This window comes from Hyperolius riggenbachi, chromosome 8 (assembly GCF_040937935.1).
Source record: "Hyperolius riggenbachi isolate aHypRig1 chromosome 8, aHypRig1.pri, whole genome shotgun sequence".
Taxonomy (NCBI): domain Eukaryota; kingdom Metazoa; phylum Chordata; class Amphibia; order Anura; family Hyperoliidae; genus Hyperolius; species Hyperolius riggenbachi.
The window spans coordinates 74,414,577-74,430,615 of NC_090653.1; the positions used below are offsets into that span (position 1 = coordinate 74,414,577).

Genomic DNA, 16,039 nt, shown 5'->3' on the forward strand with positions numbered 1-16,039 from the left:
AAATAGCAGGTGCTGGTCTGTTCTTGTCTGCCTGACTTAACTGAAGAATATCACTCGGATACAACCAGTTTGCTGTGAAATATTCAGATGCCAGTTCAGGTCCAGCATTTTACTGAAACAGATCCACTACCTCCTTAACCGCTTCACCGCTGTCCGTACAGCCTCCGCTCAGTACCGGGCTTTACTGAAAAAGATCCAGCAACGCTACCTCCTTAAAGAAAACCTGAACTGAAAATTAAAAGTCAAAATAAACATAAACACGTCATACTTACCTCCCGTGTAGTCTACGCAATCTCTTTCTCCTCTCCTACTTCCTGTTTGTCCACTGTGATCAAGGTAATTCTCTGCCCTCCATTTTGAAAATGGCCATTACCCCCTAACAGCTATCTGGTCAGCACACTGTTAAACTGTAACATCGTCCACTTGAGCCATAGGGAAACATGGACATTACCGGGCACATCAGTTGTCCACTCAGCTATAAGTGACAGCAGCTGATATGTAACTGACAGCAACTGATATATTTCAGTTCTGACAAAATGTTGTCAGAACTGGAAAGGATCGTTGTCAGAAGAAAATGGTGAGCTTCTGAGAGGAACTGATGGCAAGGTAACTATTTAATGTTCATTTGAAGTTACCTCATGTGTTTATTTTAAATAATTTTAGTCAGTACAGGTTCCCTTTAACCGCTTCACTGCCATCAGTAAAGCCTCCGCTCAGTACCGGGCTTTACTGAAACAGATCCAGCAACACTACCTCCTTAACCGCCGCAAAGTAGCATTTTTATGCAAATTTAAAACAGATTGAATAAAGCTAAGGTGGGATGTGATTTGTCCATTTTCAAGTTGCATAAATTTGCATTAAAATGTTTGCCTAATTCTGTCTGAATTATTTGCATCTCACTGACCATCCCTACTGCAAAGTACTGAGGACTAGAGATGATCATTTTGATGCTGAATTTTCTGGGTTAAACACTTTATGACTATCAGACGTTAACAGCAACAGGACAGTTTAATGCATCGCTCGCTGCTGCCACCACTGTGCATGTATGTTCCTGCCGCTTGCACCCACCAAGACTGACACATCTGTGATTGGTGAACAGAAACTTGTTCCCTGAGCCAATCACAGTGTCTGTAAGGGTATGATCATGGCTTCAACAAGAAGCAAATGATCATTCCTGTAACAACACTGCCTGTGTTATCTGAACTCTGTTCCAGGCACACAGAATAGTGTGTGGGGACAGCTAGTGGACAAAAAAAAAAAAACATTTTACACTATATAAAATAAATTAACCCCTCCTTTCCCTGCCCCTGATGGTTATCAAAATAAAACACCTGTAAAAAATAAATAACTACATTGGGGATTCAGCTTTTTTTTTTTTTTACTATGTATGGTATGTCATGAAGGTAGATTACTGTTATTTTAGCAAATAAGGGCTTGTAATTATTGATCGGGTACAAAAACACATATATTGTCGCCATACATTGTACTAGGGACATTATTTAAATGTAATAACTGGGACAAATGGACAAATAAAATGTGTCGGGTTTATTTACAGTAGCACTGTATCTTAAAACTTGGGGATAAAATGATAGTGTATTTTTTTCTTGTTTTTCACTATAAAATGCACAGAAAATAAAGTAATTACTGAAAAATGTCACCTTCAAAAAGCCTAAATTGTGGCGAAAAAAGATATAGATCATTTAGTTGTGATAAGAAGTGATAAAGTTATTGATGAATGAACGGGAGGAGCATTGCAATGTGAAAATTCCCATAAGGGAAAAAAACAACTTATAATGTTGAAGTGGTTAATGCAGGTTTTGATGCAATTAGTATGTGGCTTGAAATTGGACCAATAAAAATGCAGCTGCTGAAGATTTGGATTGTCCCAATTTCCATACAATGTGCCTTAGCTTCTCTACAGAAAAGGGAAAAGTTCTGGAACAGTAGCCAAGCTTTTCCTTCACATGTGAACAAGGTAATCATGTGACTTGCTGCTTCGACAGCTTCAGAACGGCCACATGAGTAATGTTAGGTCTAAAGCCAATTAGCAGTGGCAGAAAACAGAGACGTGCACTGTTTGAATACGCCGCTGTGGAATAGAACAAACAATTATGCAAGATCGTTTTCTTTAAGTTACCTTTTACCCCGCAATGTCAAAGACACAATAAATAATGCTTTGTTATAGTCATGGCAACAGCCGCTGTTTTTAGATGTACACGTACCAAAGTTTAACTATTGCATTCTTATTTCTCTTTGCAGTAATTTCTCCTTTCATGCATGTCAGGCTCTGCACTGCAGTGGGAAATGTCAAATGTCTGCTCAAAGCTCATGTGCAGCCACAAACAAAGCGGTTTACATGGCAGTTCCCAAGTGAGATGCGGGGTCAATTAAAAGGTAACTTTTAAAAATTGGTGCCGAAATCTTTGCATTGCTTATGTTTGTACTGATGGAATCTTTCTGCCAACAAAATGGAGCCACAGCACAAAGAAGAGTGTAGAGCCCCCCCAAAATAAATAAATTAAATAAAACCAAAGCCCTTTTTAAAGGGAACCAGAACCTAGTCAAATACATTAAATGACACCCAAGGCAAAAATAAACTAATGAAATAAACAAGTGTATCTATCTTCCTTCTCCTAAAAATGACTTTTTAAGATGTTCCACAGTTTTATTTTATATTTAAATATACTTTAAGGTTTTATTGTTTTTGCTTAATGACACATTCATTGAAGTATGCCAGAGCTAAAGTCTATGAACTATTGAACCTTTTTATCTCTTTCCTGCTCTCAGATACCTTTTTTCTGCTAGGAAAGTGTTTTATAGTTGGAATTTCTTATCAGTGAGGTGACTTCCTGTCTGAGTCAGAACTGAGTCAGCCACTTACATACCTGATATTTAACTCTTTCAGGCAGAGAAAGAGAAAGCGGAAAACAGCATAGTTATACATATCCACGTCCAGCTCATCATGTCACATGTCACCTTGGGTATCCTTTAAAATAAACACATGATGTACCTGCAAATGAATACTACATACTTATCGTGCCATCAGTTCCTCTCAGAAGCTCACCATTTGCTTCTAACAACGATCCCTTTTGACAAGGTTATGCCAGAACTGAAATATATCAGTTGCTGTCCGTTTAACAAAAAAGACAACTGATGTGCTAATGCCCATTTTTCCCTATGGCCCCTTTTACACTTAATCAGTTGCTCTAAGTTTTAACTGAAAGAAAACTGATGCCCAGGTTTTCCTATGACACAGTTCATACTATACACGGTTTAACCGAAACCTTTTTCACAATGCACTGCTATGGAAAAAATGCGTACCAATGCATGCCAACGCGTACTGAAGCATACCAATGCATTAAGTGTAAACGGATCCTATGGCTCAAGTGGGCGACATTACAGTTTAACCGTGTGTTGTCCAGGAAGCTGTTATGGGGTAATGGCAATTTTTAAAATGGAGGTCGGAAAATTCCATCAATCACAGAGGGCAAACAGGACACAGGAAAGGAGAAAGAGAGTGAGGAGTAGACTACTGTATATGGGAGGTAAGTATGACCTGCGTATGCTTATTTTGACATTAAATTTTCAGTTCAGGTTGGCTTTACAAATGAATTATATTGCAGTGCTTCAGCTGTACCATAAAACACATATCAAGAACATCTCACATCAACTTCAATCATCTTCCACCTTCACTTTGTTCCAATCACCGGCCAAACCTTGACACGTTCCATCCAAGCCGTCTCATCAGCCAGACCTCCACTTTTATGAAAATGTCATTGCGGGGAGTGATCAGCCGTGAGACTGGGGTCATTTACCAGCAGCACTACTGTCCAGAGAGTGAACACAAGTGTGTCCTAGCCTCATTCTGTCGGATTTCCTGCAGAATGGCCAGCTCCCCCGATCTGAGGACAAGGTGTGCAGTAATTACAGTGCTGCCAGAGAGAGCAATAAGACGTGCGGTTCAAAGGAACAGCCTCCAGTCTCTTGTTGATTCATTAGTAACATCCTGCAGTGTTCTGCCTTGTGGTGAAAGATACAGTATATAATGCACCGCAGGGACACAGAAACGGCCAGCATGTTCTGGAGCATTACACACCATACCGAGCTGCTAAATCAAACCGTTTACTAAGCTTTCCTAACACGGAGACAAACGTAATGGGTTAAAGGGCAAATTGGTGTACAATGGAGGAGGTACTGCAATTTTGTAAGTGATCTAATGAAAAGGACACTTACAGGATTCTTGGATCAGCAAAGACACAGCTGAGGGTAGAGCAGACGTTTGAAGAAAACCTGTCATGCGATAAAAATGATACGGATAACAACAATATGGAAGTGCTGGCAACCACTCTAGCAAAGCCAGATTTTTTCTGTGCCTAGGCCAACTCTCTTGCATCTCCCCTTCTATGTGCAGCCCCCTGTTATAATTATCTATAGCAGCCCCCTTCCATTATATACAGATCTCTTGGGCACCAACTCCGTATTTCCATGTATTACTTCTTATTTGCAACCTCTATTTAATATGCATCCTCCTCTTCCATAGCCAGCAATCCCTCTTTAGTGTCCATTCATCCCATTGGCCAGCTGCCACCCAAGACCTGGACCTTTGTGGCCTTTCCAGAAATGGACTCTGCACTCTACAACACCTAAAAGGTACCAATGCATTACTTGCTTATCCATCGAGCAATTGAGCAACCTACGTTCTTAGGCGATCAACTACAGTGTGGCAGTCGATTGACTGGGTTGTTTGAAAGTACATGAATAGTAGGCACTTCCTTTACGATCCGCCAATATTTTTCATCCTGCCTGATCTTGTAAACTGGTCAATTCAACGAGATATCAGCCAATTTCTATTGAATGAGCAAAATGGAACAACAGATTTTCCAGATCCGATAAAATAATTGAATCAAATGGTCAATCGTACATGAGTCAAGTAATATATGGGGACCTCAACTGTACATTATGATCCCTTAAATGGTTTCCTTGCACCCTGGCACCATTGGGAAACCCAGCATTACAGTTTGTCTCTCAGCCCTGCTGATTAGCCAGTCTGCCAATAGACTTCATCACTTTAAATACAGACACATCTTATTATGCAGGTTTTAGGGTTACTTACACATAATCAGTGCCTAAACTGATTCAAACCAGTTGCAATACCTGGATTATCCATTTGCCAGTAATTAAAGGGATGAGTTGGCATTGATGTCTGGAGAAAATGAGGACTTGATAGACTCGTAAGGCTCTGATCTAATGTCATCAGGGGTGTTGTTATCTCCAAAGATCAGTGGCACGTGCCCCCATATCTATTCTGGGGTGCCCCTGATGTCCCCTAGGCAGAGTCTGTCAGGAACCGGTCCGCGGCACGCCTGCATATACGGTTCCTGACTGCGAGTTTGACCAGATGAAGCGTGGGGCAGCCTTATTCAAGCTAAAAACAAGACTGGGACCCCTCAAACACTTCTCACTGCCACCACTAGCTGTTTTTAGACACGTTCACTCTGCTGTCGAGTGCTCAGCACGCAATCCGCGTTTTTGTATTTGGGTCAGCTTTGCGCTTTAGGCCGAATACGGGAACGCCACGCACACACACGCACAATTGCAATCTTACACTGTTGTGAAGCAAAACCACTAACAGTTGTTCCGAACGATACTGTTAGCCACTCCGAGACTTCCCACTCTGCCGTCGAGCGCAGAAATGCCCCATACACACAATGCTATTACAATCTTGAACGGTAGTGTTGCTCAGTCATACAATAAGGCATGGACTTATACACAGTTACACTTCAGTCTCTTTTAGGCTATGAGTGTGGGTTTAGTACAGCAGAAGTCAAACTGATTAAATAACTATTTTATATTCCAGGAAAAAAACATTTACAAAAACAAAGTAACAGTTACAAAATAAAAGTTACAAGGATACACACAAAACAAGTTGCAAAAATAAAAGGGAAATAAACGTAAAGTGAACTTTTACCAGCGCAAAGGTCCAACCGTGGAGGGACACGGATTTACAGATTCAATCGGGATCATCTCTGGTGATGTGCTACCCTCAAGAGAAGATAATTTTTAGGCATCTGGCCCTGCTTTTTATACTGGGATATATGCCTGGAGGCTGCAACTTCATTGGGAAGGGGATGAACTAGTTTTGATTAACTTTTCAGACATAATTTATTTCCCAGAGATCTAACTTCCACATGTAAAAGTGTATTTTCGCACACACATCAAAGACTTTTTGAGTAAGGCTGTCATATGTAAACTCCTGGCTCAGGCTGGTGTGGTCTGCAGCGGCATGACATAGGCAGAAAAATGAAAGAATATGTTCCTGTATTATCCTTAACATCATCAGCACCCCAATATATCACCACAGAGTCAGCTGTGGTGCCTCAATAACAGGCATGCTGGGAGCTGTGGTTCATCAATCGGGGGTATGCGGTGTGCTGTGGTGCCTCTATGTAGGCATACTGGGTGCTGTGGTGCCATGCTGGGCACTGTGATGCCTTTATGGGGACATGCAGGGAGCTGTGACTCTTTTATGGGGGCATGCTGGAAGTTGTGGTGCCTCAATAAGAGGCCTGTGGGAGCATGAGCCACTAGAAGTTCAGGGAATGCTATGGGGGAACTGCCAGAAAACCTGGCAGCAGGCCAGCCCACCCAGCAGAAAGTCAGACCAGCCAGCACAGAAGCCAGGTAACTCTGCCCAGTTATATTTAAGTGAGGCTACCTATTTATGTTAGGCTGCACTTCTCACTTTGTATGTATTGATTTTCTTCCCCTATTCGCTAAAGATCCTTTTTAAACACACAGATTCTGCAGTCTTGATGCCCCATGCACAAGGTGAGCGTTGCATTGTTTTTTCATTGCAATGCAGCTTGTCACGTTTTAATACGGCCATTACGCTGCACTGCAATGCCCCACTCTGAACCTAGCCTCAGAGACAGACGACCTGCTGGACTCCCAGGCAACTGGTTTAAAAGGAAATAAATATGGCAGCCTCTATATCCCTCTAAGTTTAGTTGTCCTTTCATCCTAATATATTTCTGTTTGGCAGTAAGTGGGGCATTATGCAGATTGTTTTTGCCCGGACGTTCAGCTGGGACTGTCCAGCGCCTGCAGAAAACTGAAACAACAGAACGTGCGCTGCAGCCGGTCTTTAACAATAAAGCATCAAGGTAATAAAAACAGTGGGAAGCCCTGTAGCATCTTTACAAGTGACAGTAAAGCAATATACTAATAGGAACAAACCCTTCTCACTGCCAGCAATAATTTTATATATAATTGCCAAGCAACGTGATATCCACCGCTCTTTCTTAATTGATTTCTTGAGCTGCACTTTGTCTTGACACCTTGACACTCCAATTGCGTCTGCTCTCCTGAGTATGCGGTGCTGCTAACATCGCTTTTAGGCATCTTTGTTGTTTTTTTCCCCTAACGAGCGTTTGGATGGTTTCAAGGTAAAGCGGCGCCCGTGGGAGGACGAATCCTCAACCGCTGGCAACAAAACACTGACCTTGTGTATAGAGTAGCGAGGATATCATATTTTGTGTAAATACTTTTGCTCCTCCTCCACCATCACGACGGACTCCCATCTGCTTTTGTCTGGATATATGAAGTGCACAATAGCGGAGGTGGGAGGGGAGAGTACGTTTTACTTTCTCCCGTAGCTGCGGCTGTGTTTATGTTGTATGGTACATTCTTTCCTCATCTATTTTTGTTATTATACAGCAGAACAACTCTCACCTCAGGTGTGAAGGGAGCCTGTGATAATCAATGGCAGCAGCTGGGCAACTTTTACTTTTCTATACATCTTAATATAGTCAGACTAAAGTCTGGTACACACTTTCAATCATAATTGGCCAATCACTGATGAATTTTACCACCTCCATGTAGTACGAGGCGGAAAACGCTGCGTTTTTGCCGCTAATGGATGTCTATGGGTGGCATTAAAAATGCAGGTTTTGTTGCATAATATTCATAAATGTATCAAAAACGCAAATAATGAATGTCAATGGGAACGCAATGGTATGAGTTTTTCATGCGCTTTTATATGCTTTTTTTCCCCAAAATATTTTTTTAGGCTGTATTTCCACTTCCTGTTGTCTTCCTAGTGATTTGCATAAATGGAAATATAAAAACACATACAAAACGCATCAAAACGCACACAAAACACACAAAAACGAAGCTCAGTAAAAAAAAAAAAAAAAAACTCAGTAAAAACAAAAACGCACACAACATTAACATAAAACATGACATAAAACACAGCTTTATATGTTCTGTAATGCGTGCACCCAGCCTGAAGGTTTACCCACACAATGGGAATTATTCACAAAGCTTTTTCATCTGTTTTCCTCTGTTTTTACCTTATCTATTTTACTTTTTTAAGCTCCCAAAGAGCAAAAACATAATATATTAACCTCCTGAGCGGTATGGACGAGCTCAGCTCGTCCATCACCGCCGGAGGCTGCCGCTCAGGCCCTGCTGGGCCGATTTTCTTCAAATAAAGTGCAGCACACGCAGCCGGCACTTTGCCAGCCGCGTGTGCTGCCTGATCGCCGCCGCTCTGCGGCGATTCGCCGCGAGCAGCGGCGAAAGAGGGTCCCCCCAGCCGCCTGAGCCCTGCGCAGCCGGAACAAAAAGTTCCAGCCAGCGCTAAGGGCTGGATCGGAGGTGGCTGACGTCAGGACGTAGGCTGACGTCCATGACGTCACTCCGCTCGTCGCTATGGCGACGATCTAAGCAAAACAAGGAAGGCCGCTCATTGCGGCCTTCCTTGTTTATTCTGGGCGCCAGAGGCGATCAGAAGAACGCCTCCGGAGCGCCCTCTAGTGGGCTTTCATGCAGCCAACTGAAAGTTGGCTGCATGAAATAGTTTTTTTTTAATTAAAAAAAAACCCTCCCGCAGCCTCCCTGCGATCTCAATAGAACGCCGGGGAGGTTAAAGAGACTCCGTAACAAAAATTGCATCCTGTTTTTTTATCATCCTACAAGTTCCAAAAGCTATTCTAATGTGTTCTGGCTTACTGCAGCACTTTCTACTATCACCATCTCTGTAATAAATCAACTTATCTCTCTCTTGTCAGACTTGTCAGGCCTGTGTCTGGAAGGCTGCCAAGTTCTTCAGTGTTGTGGTTCTGCTATGAACTCCCCCTTCCAGGCCCCTCTATGCACACTGCCTGTGTATTATTTAGATTAGGGCAGCTTCTCTCTTATCTTTTACAAGCTGGATAAATAGTCCTCTGAGCTGGCTGGGCTTTCACATACTGAGGAATTACAGACAAAGGCAAAGCTGTTTGCAGGAAGAAACGAGCAGCCTGAAACTTCAGTGCATGAGAGATGCAGGGGGAAAGAAACACACAAATGATCTATTGAGATTCAAAAGGAAGGGTGTATACAGCCTGCTTGTGTACGGATGTATTTTCTATGTGTGGACATACTGTACATCAACCTACTTCCTGTTTTGGTGGCCATTTTGTTTGTTTATAAACAAACTTTTTAAAACTGTTTTTAACCACTTTTAATGCGTCGAGGAGCGGCGAAATTGTGACAGAGGGTAATAGGAGATGTCCCCTAACGCACTGGTATGTTTACTTTTGTGCAATTTTAACAATACAGATTCTCTTTAAGGTAAGAAAAAAAAAATACTGTAATGAAATTAATCAAGAACAGCTTACTTTTAGTGGTTATTTTGCTTGTAACGGTGCTGAAAGGTTATTTTTTATCAATTAGGTGATAAGTAATTTATGAGAAGTTTTGTCAATAGAGCCCTATATGCTCAGAGTAATCAATATCTGTTGACCGTCATACTACATGGAAGTGGTAAAAGTGATCAGTGATTGGGCAATCATAATTGGAAGTGTGACAGGCTTTAAGTAGCAAGCCACATGCGAATAAAACCTTTTATCTTTTTTTCACTGTGATTTAAAGGGACACTTGAGCCAGGAATAAAAAAAAGTCAGTTTTACTTGCCTGGGGCATGTACCAGCCCCCTGAAGCTGTCTTGTGCCCTTGCCGTCACTCACGGAGCCTCCAGTCCCCCGCCGCCAGCTTGTTTCGTTTTCGCTCACAGGCCCTAACAGGGAGTCGGCGGGCTTTCTGCACCTGTGCAGGGCAGTATCCTTCATGTTCCCGTCCTCAATAGTGTCCTGCACAGGTGCAGGACACTATTGCGGACGGCAACGAGAAGAAAAATACACGTGGCCAGGCCTGTCAGCGAAAACGAAACTAGCTGGCGGCGGGGGAATCGGAGGCTCCATGAGTGACTGCAAGGGCACGGGACGGCTGCAGGGGGCTGGTAGAAGCCCCAGGAAAGTAAAACTGATTTTTTTTTTAATTTCTGGCTTAAGTGTCCCTTTAAGAGTGTCACTTAAAGCACACTTGAAGGGAGAGGGATATGGAGGCTGACATATTAATTTCCTTTTAAACAATGCACATTGCCTGGCTGTCCTGATGATCCTCTGCCTGTAATACTTTTAGCCATAGACCCTGAATAAGCATGCAGAAGATCAGGTGTTTCTGACTGAAGTCTGACTGGATTTGCCGCATGCTTGTTTGAGGTGTGTGATTTAGACACTACTGATGCATGACAGATCAGCTGGGCTGCCAGGCAAGTGGTATTGTTTCAAAGGAAATAAATATGGCAGCCTCCATATACCTCTCACTTCAGTTGTCCTTTAGGCCCCTTCACACTGACCACTGCAAGGGACATACAATTCTATGGAGACTTGAACAGTTCAAGTGATGGGACACGGCGGAAGTATCCAAATCGATGCAATACAGACACAAAGGCTGCTATGCGTTACCCCATAAAACGCACTTAGCTCACGGATCATTCAGTAATGCAAGTCCATGGGTGATGCAGGCAGTGTGCACCCAAGAAGCCCGAAGATGCAGGAAGTACATCACTAACCAGGGGGTGGGACTATGCATATGAACCTGTCGCTGCACCCTCTTATATTAATATATCATACTTAGCACAACTGCCTGCTGTAGATAAAACCTTCATAGCCCCTCCAGTTCTCATGCATCCCACTTACTGGCCATGGGTAACTACATGTTTGCACCATTATAAATGCCTTGCTCTGATGTTCCAATGCCAGGGCAGCCACCGGGGGGGGGGGCAACTAACACTCCAGTGAGGGGCCCAGGGCTTCAGGGGGCCCTGCTTCCCCCAGGGTTGGAAGGACCGCATGTGCTGGGTGCAGGCCTGTGGCTCACTAACCGGCACACCGCGTTCCAGCACTGAGAGAAGAGTGACATCAGCGCTTGAACATGGGGAGCAGATGATTGAGCCCGCTACATCGGACTTTCTATACTGAGGCACCACCTATACCTGGCTACCTATATTGGGGCACCACCTATACTTGGCTACCTTTACTGAGGGCACCACCTGTACCTGGCTACCTATACTGGGGCACCAGCTATACTTAGCTTCTTATACTGGCGCGCCTACAGCTTGCTATCTATTATGGGGGCACCTGTACCTGGCTAACCTATACTGGTGCACCACCAATACCAGGCTACCTATACTGGGGGCTACTATACCACCTATAGTTTAATACCTATACTGGGGCACCAACTATACCAGGCTACCTATACTGGAAGGCAACCACACCAGGCAACCTATACTGGGGCACCACCTATAGCTGGCTACTTATACTGGGGGAACCTATACCTGGCTACCTATACTGAGGGCACCTATGCCTGGATACCTATACTGGGGCACCTATGCCTGGCTAGGGCAGAGGGACCAGCTGAGACAGAAGGGGACAAGAGGTAATACAGGGGGATACATGAGGCACAGGGGGAACAGAGGCAGACAAAAGAGGCACAGGGAGAAAAGAGATGAGATGGGAACATGAGGTCTCACAGAAGGACACAAAAGAGGCACAAACTAAGGTGAGACAGAGGGGGACAAAAGAGGCACAGGAAGAAAAGAGGGGGACAAAAGAGAACGGATGAAGGATAAGAACGGACCTACAAGTCCCTATCATTTGTTAACTGAAGACTACCTGTATTTTGCTAGTATTTGGCTCCACCCACAACATGCCATGGTCACGCCTACTTTTTGCCACATCACGCTGTGCAAGTGTCGGAGCCATGCACATTTTTTCGCCGCAGCGCACTTCGTGCATGGACTTGGGGGTGGGGTGGCTAGTGGGCAGGCACAGCAACCAGTGGGTGGGCCCAGGGAGGGGGAGGCCCAGGCCTGATGATGTGTGAGGGGCCCCAAAATTTCTGATGGCGGCCCTGTCCAATGCTATGTGTCTCCAGTCCCAACCCACACTCCATATCAAACAAAAAATGGAGGCTCTGTTGTGTGGGTGATTGGGTGGGCCCGGAGCACAGTTACATGGAGGTGGGTGCAGGGCCGGCCCGCCCATGAGGCGGGGTGAAACTTTTTCCTCAGGCGGCACTTCTGGGGGGGCGGCACCCGCCCGTCCATGTGTGTGGGGGGCCGCCCGAGCTGGAGGGGATAGCGGGCAGGAAGTGGGTATTGGGCCTAGCGGCGGGGAGGGGGGTCGGACCCCCCCCCCCCCTCCCTCGCCTGGGTCCCCCGTCCTCCGCTCCCCTCCAGCTTTAAAAGTGAAGTCGCTGGCTGCAGCTATGTGTAAGAGGCAACGGGCGGCAATTACTCACCTCTTCCTTGTTCCAGGTCAGCGTGCGCTCCACTGACGTCACTTCCTGCTACGCGGCGGCGATTTCTTTGAAAATTGCCTAAGGCGGCAAAAAGTCTAGGGCCGGGCCTGGGTGGGTGGGATCAGAATGGTACTTTTGGGCAGTTCCTATACCTGTGAGAAGAGCCAGAACTACAAATATATATTTTATTGGGCAAGTATACTTCATGAGAATAGATACTTTTTAAAGTGAAACTGGTTCCAGCACACTTGAAGTGAGAGGAATATGGAGGCTTCAGGGCCGGCCCGCCCATGAGGCGGAGTGAGGCAGGTTCCTCAGGCGGCAGATGTGGGGGGCGGCACCGGGCAGAAAGAGGAAGTGAGTGCGTCTGGCATTTGCCGCCTGTATTGGACTGGACCCCTGGGACCTTCTAGGCTGTGCACTTCAGCCCACCACCCTAGATGCAGCCTCTGAGTGAGTCCTTGTTTTGCTGTCATCACGATGATGGTGTGCCTGACGGAAGCAGAATCCGGAAGCGATTGGAGTCACGCTGCCTGCCGCCCGTCTTGAAGAGCACTGCCAGTATGATGACCTGCCGCTGCCCCCTGCTCGCCAGAGCGAGATGGTTGCCCGCTGCCCCCTGCCTGCCATCACCACCGCTGACTATAACCTTTGCTGTCTTGCTGCTGCTGGAGCCTCAGTCACTGTTTCAGCCGCTGTAGCTCCGCCCCCAGCAGTGTTTGAATGGAGCTCGGGCCGGGGGTTAAGGGGGACTAGAGCATGCCGCTGGAAGAGAAGTGAGCTGCGTGGGGCAAGTAGGGATTGAGGCCAGAGCCAGCAGGAAGCAATCTCGGAAGATCAAAGGATGCAGCTAAGCCAGCAGACTGCAGAGAGTCCGGGCAAGTGTCGGGGGAGGAGGTGTGTGTGATTTGTGATGTCTCCCTTAGTTCTTTCACTGTGTCTGCCTTAGTGTGTGTGTGTGTGTGTGTGTGTGTGTGTGTGTGTGTGTGTGTGTGTGTGTGTGTGTGTGTGTGTGTGTGTGTGTGTGTGTGTGTACAGTGTGTGTACAGTGTGTGTACAGTGTGTGTGTACAGTGTGTGTACAGTGTGTGTGTACAGTGTGTGTGTACAGTGTGTGTACAGTGTGTGTGCACAGTGTGTGTGTACAGTGTGTGTGTACAGTGTGTGTGCAGTGTGTGTGTGTGTGTGTGTTTTCGTTCTTTCTCTCTCCCCCCCCCCCCCCCCCCCACTCTCTCTATCCTCCCTCTATCTATCCCCCTCTCTTTCCCCCTTTCTGTCTCTCTCTCCCCCCTCTCTTTCCCCCTTTGTGTCTCTCCCTTGCGCTCTCTCTCTCTCTCTCTCCCCCCTCTATCCCCCCTCTATCCCCCTTTCTGTCTCTCCCTCTCTCTATCCCCCCTCTCTTTTCCCCTTTCTGTCTCTCACCCTCTCTTTCCCCCCCTCTCTCTATCCCCCCTTTCTCTCTCTCTCTCTCTTTCTCTCTCCCCCTCTCTCCCTCTGTCTCTCTATCCCCCTCCCTCTGTCTCTCTATCCCCCCCCCTCTGTCTCTCTACCCCCCCCCTCTGTCTCTCTACCCCCCCCCCTCTGTCTCTCTACCCCACCCCCTCTGTCTCTCTACCCCCCCCTGTCTCTCTCTATCCACCCCTCTGTCTCTCTACCCCCCTCTGTCTCTCCCTCCATCTCTCTGTATCTCTGTCTCTCTACCCCCCTCTGTCTCTCCCTCCATCTCTCTGTATCTCTGTCTCTCTCCCCCCTCTCTCCCTCTCTCTCTTTTTCTCTGTCTCTCTCTCTCCCTCTCTTCCCCTTTCTCTCTGTCTCTCTCCCTCCCTCTTTCTCTCTCTTACCCTCTCTCTGTCGCAGGACATCATGGCCACCACCAGCTTCGACCACTCTCAGCCGCACTACCATTGCGACCACTGTCAGCTCTGCCACCGACTCAGATCCACCAGCCCCCATGGCAGCCAGGCCACCATCCCTGGCCTTGTTCCAGGGCAGCCACCCTCCACCCACTATTTAAATATCACCTCAGGCCCCCCGACTAGCACCTACTTGACACTATACCTGGCTACCCTATACAGGGGGCACCTATACCTGGCTACCTAACTACCTCCTAACTACCTATACTAAGGGTGAAAATTGGCGTACGTTAAAAAGGGGCGATGGGAAAAAAGGGCGCCGGGTTTTTAACGATAAGCATGGATTACGTTTAAAAATGTATTTCGTTTAAAAGTAATGTTTTTAAACGTTATAAATCATTAAATAATGTGCATTAAATCGGCAATTGTAAAAACGTTAATCTTTCGTTTAACCACTTAAGGACTGCAGTCATAAAACCCCTTAAGGACCAGAGCCTTTTTTTCCATTCGGACCACTGCAGCTTTCACGGTTTATTGCTCAGTCATACAACCTACCACCTAAATGAATTCTACCTCCTTTTCTTGTCACTAATACAGCTTTCTTTCGGTGCTATTTGATTGCTGCTGCGAGTTTTAGTTTTTATTATATTCATCAAAAAAGACATGAATTTTGTCAAAAAAATGACTTTTTTAACTTTCTGTGCTGACATTTTTCAAATAAAGTAAAATTTCCTATACATTTGAGCGCGAAAGTTATTCTGCTACATGTCTTTGATAAAAAAAAAACCCATTCAGTGTATATTTATTGGATTGGGTAAAAGTTATAGCGTTTACAAACTATGGTGCCAAAAGTGAATTTTCCCATTTTCAAGCATCTCTGACTTTTCTGCGCACCTGTCAGGTTTCATGAGGGGCTAAAATTCCAGGATAGTACAAATCCCCCCCAAATGACCCCATTTTGGAAAGAAGACATCCCAAAGTATTCAGTGAGAGGCATGGTGAGTTCATAGAAGATTTTATTTTTTGTCACAAGTTAGCGGAAAATGACACTTTGTAACAAAAAAAAAAAAAAAAAAAAGTTTCCATTTCTTCTAACTTGCGACAAAAAAAAATGAAATCTGCCACGGACTCACTATGCTACTCTCTGAATACCTTGAAGTGTCTACTTTCCAAAATGGGGTCATTTGTGGGGTGTGTTCACTGTCCTGGCATTTTGGGGGGTGCCTAATTGTAAGCACCCCTGTAAAGCCTAAAGATGCTCATTGGACTTTGGGCCCCTTAGCGCAGTTAGGCTGCAAAAAAGTGCCACACATGTGGTATTGCCGTACTCAGGAGAAGTAGTATAATGTGTTTTGGGGTGTATTTTTACACATACCCATGCTGGGTGGGAGAAATATCTCCGTAAATGACAATTGTTTTCTTTTTTTAACACACAATTGTCAATTTATAGAGATATTTCTCCCACTCAGCATGGGTATGTGGAAAAATACACCCCAAAACACATTATACTACTTCTCCTGAGTACGGCGATACCACATGTGTGGCACTTTTTTGCACCCT

General features: G+C 45.3%; 1 protein-coding gene across 8 annotated transcripts in view; it reads right to left on the minus strand.

Moving 5' to 3' along the window:
* Positions 1-16,039, minus strand: part of LOC137528929 (leucine-rich repeat and fibronectin type III domain-containing protein 1-like protein) — an 874,345-nt gene that overhangs the window by 559,187 nt on the left and 299,119 nt on the right. The window contains exon 1 of one of the 8 annotated variants that reach the window (XM_068250710.1): positions 273-345. The exons of the other annotated variants lie outside the window; for them this stretch is intronic. The gene's annotated coding sequence lies outside the window, so the exon portion shown is untranslated. Of the gene's footprint in view, positions 1-272; positions 346-16,039 lie in introns of those variants that run through there. 8 annotated transcript variants of the gene reach the window in all.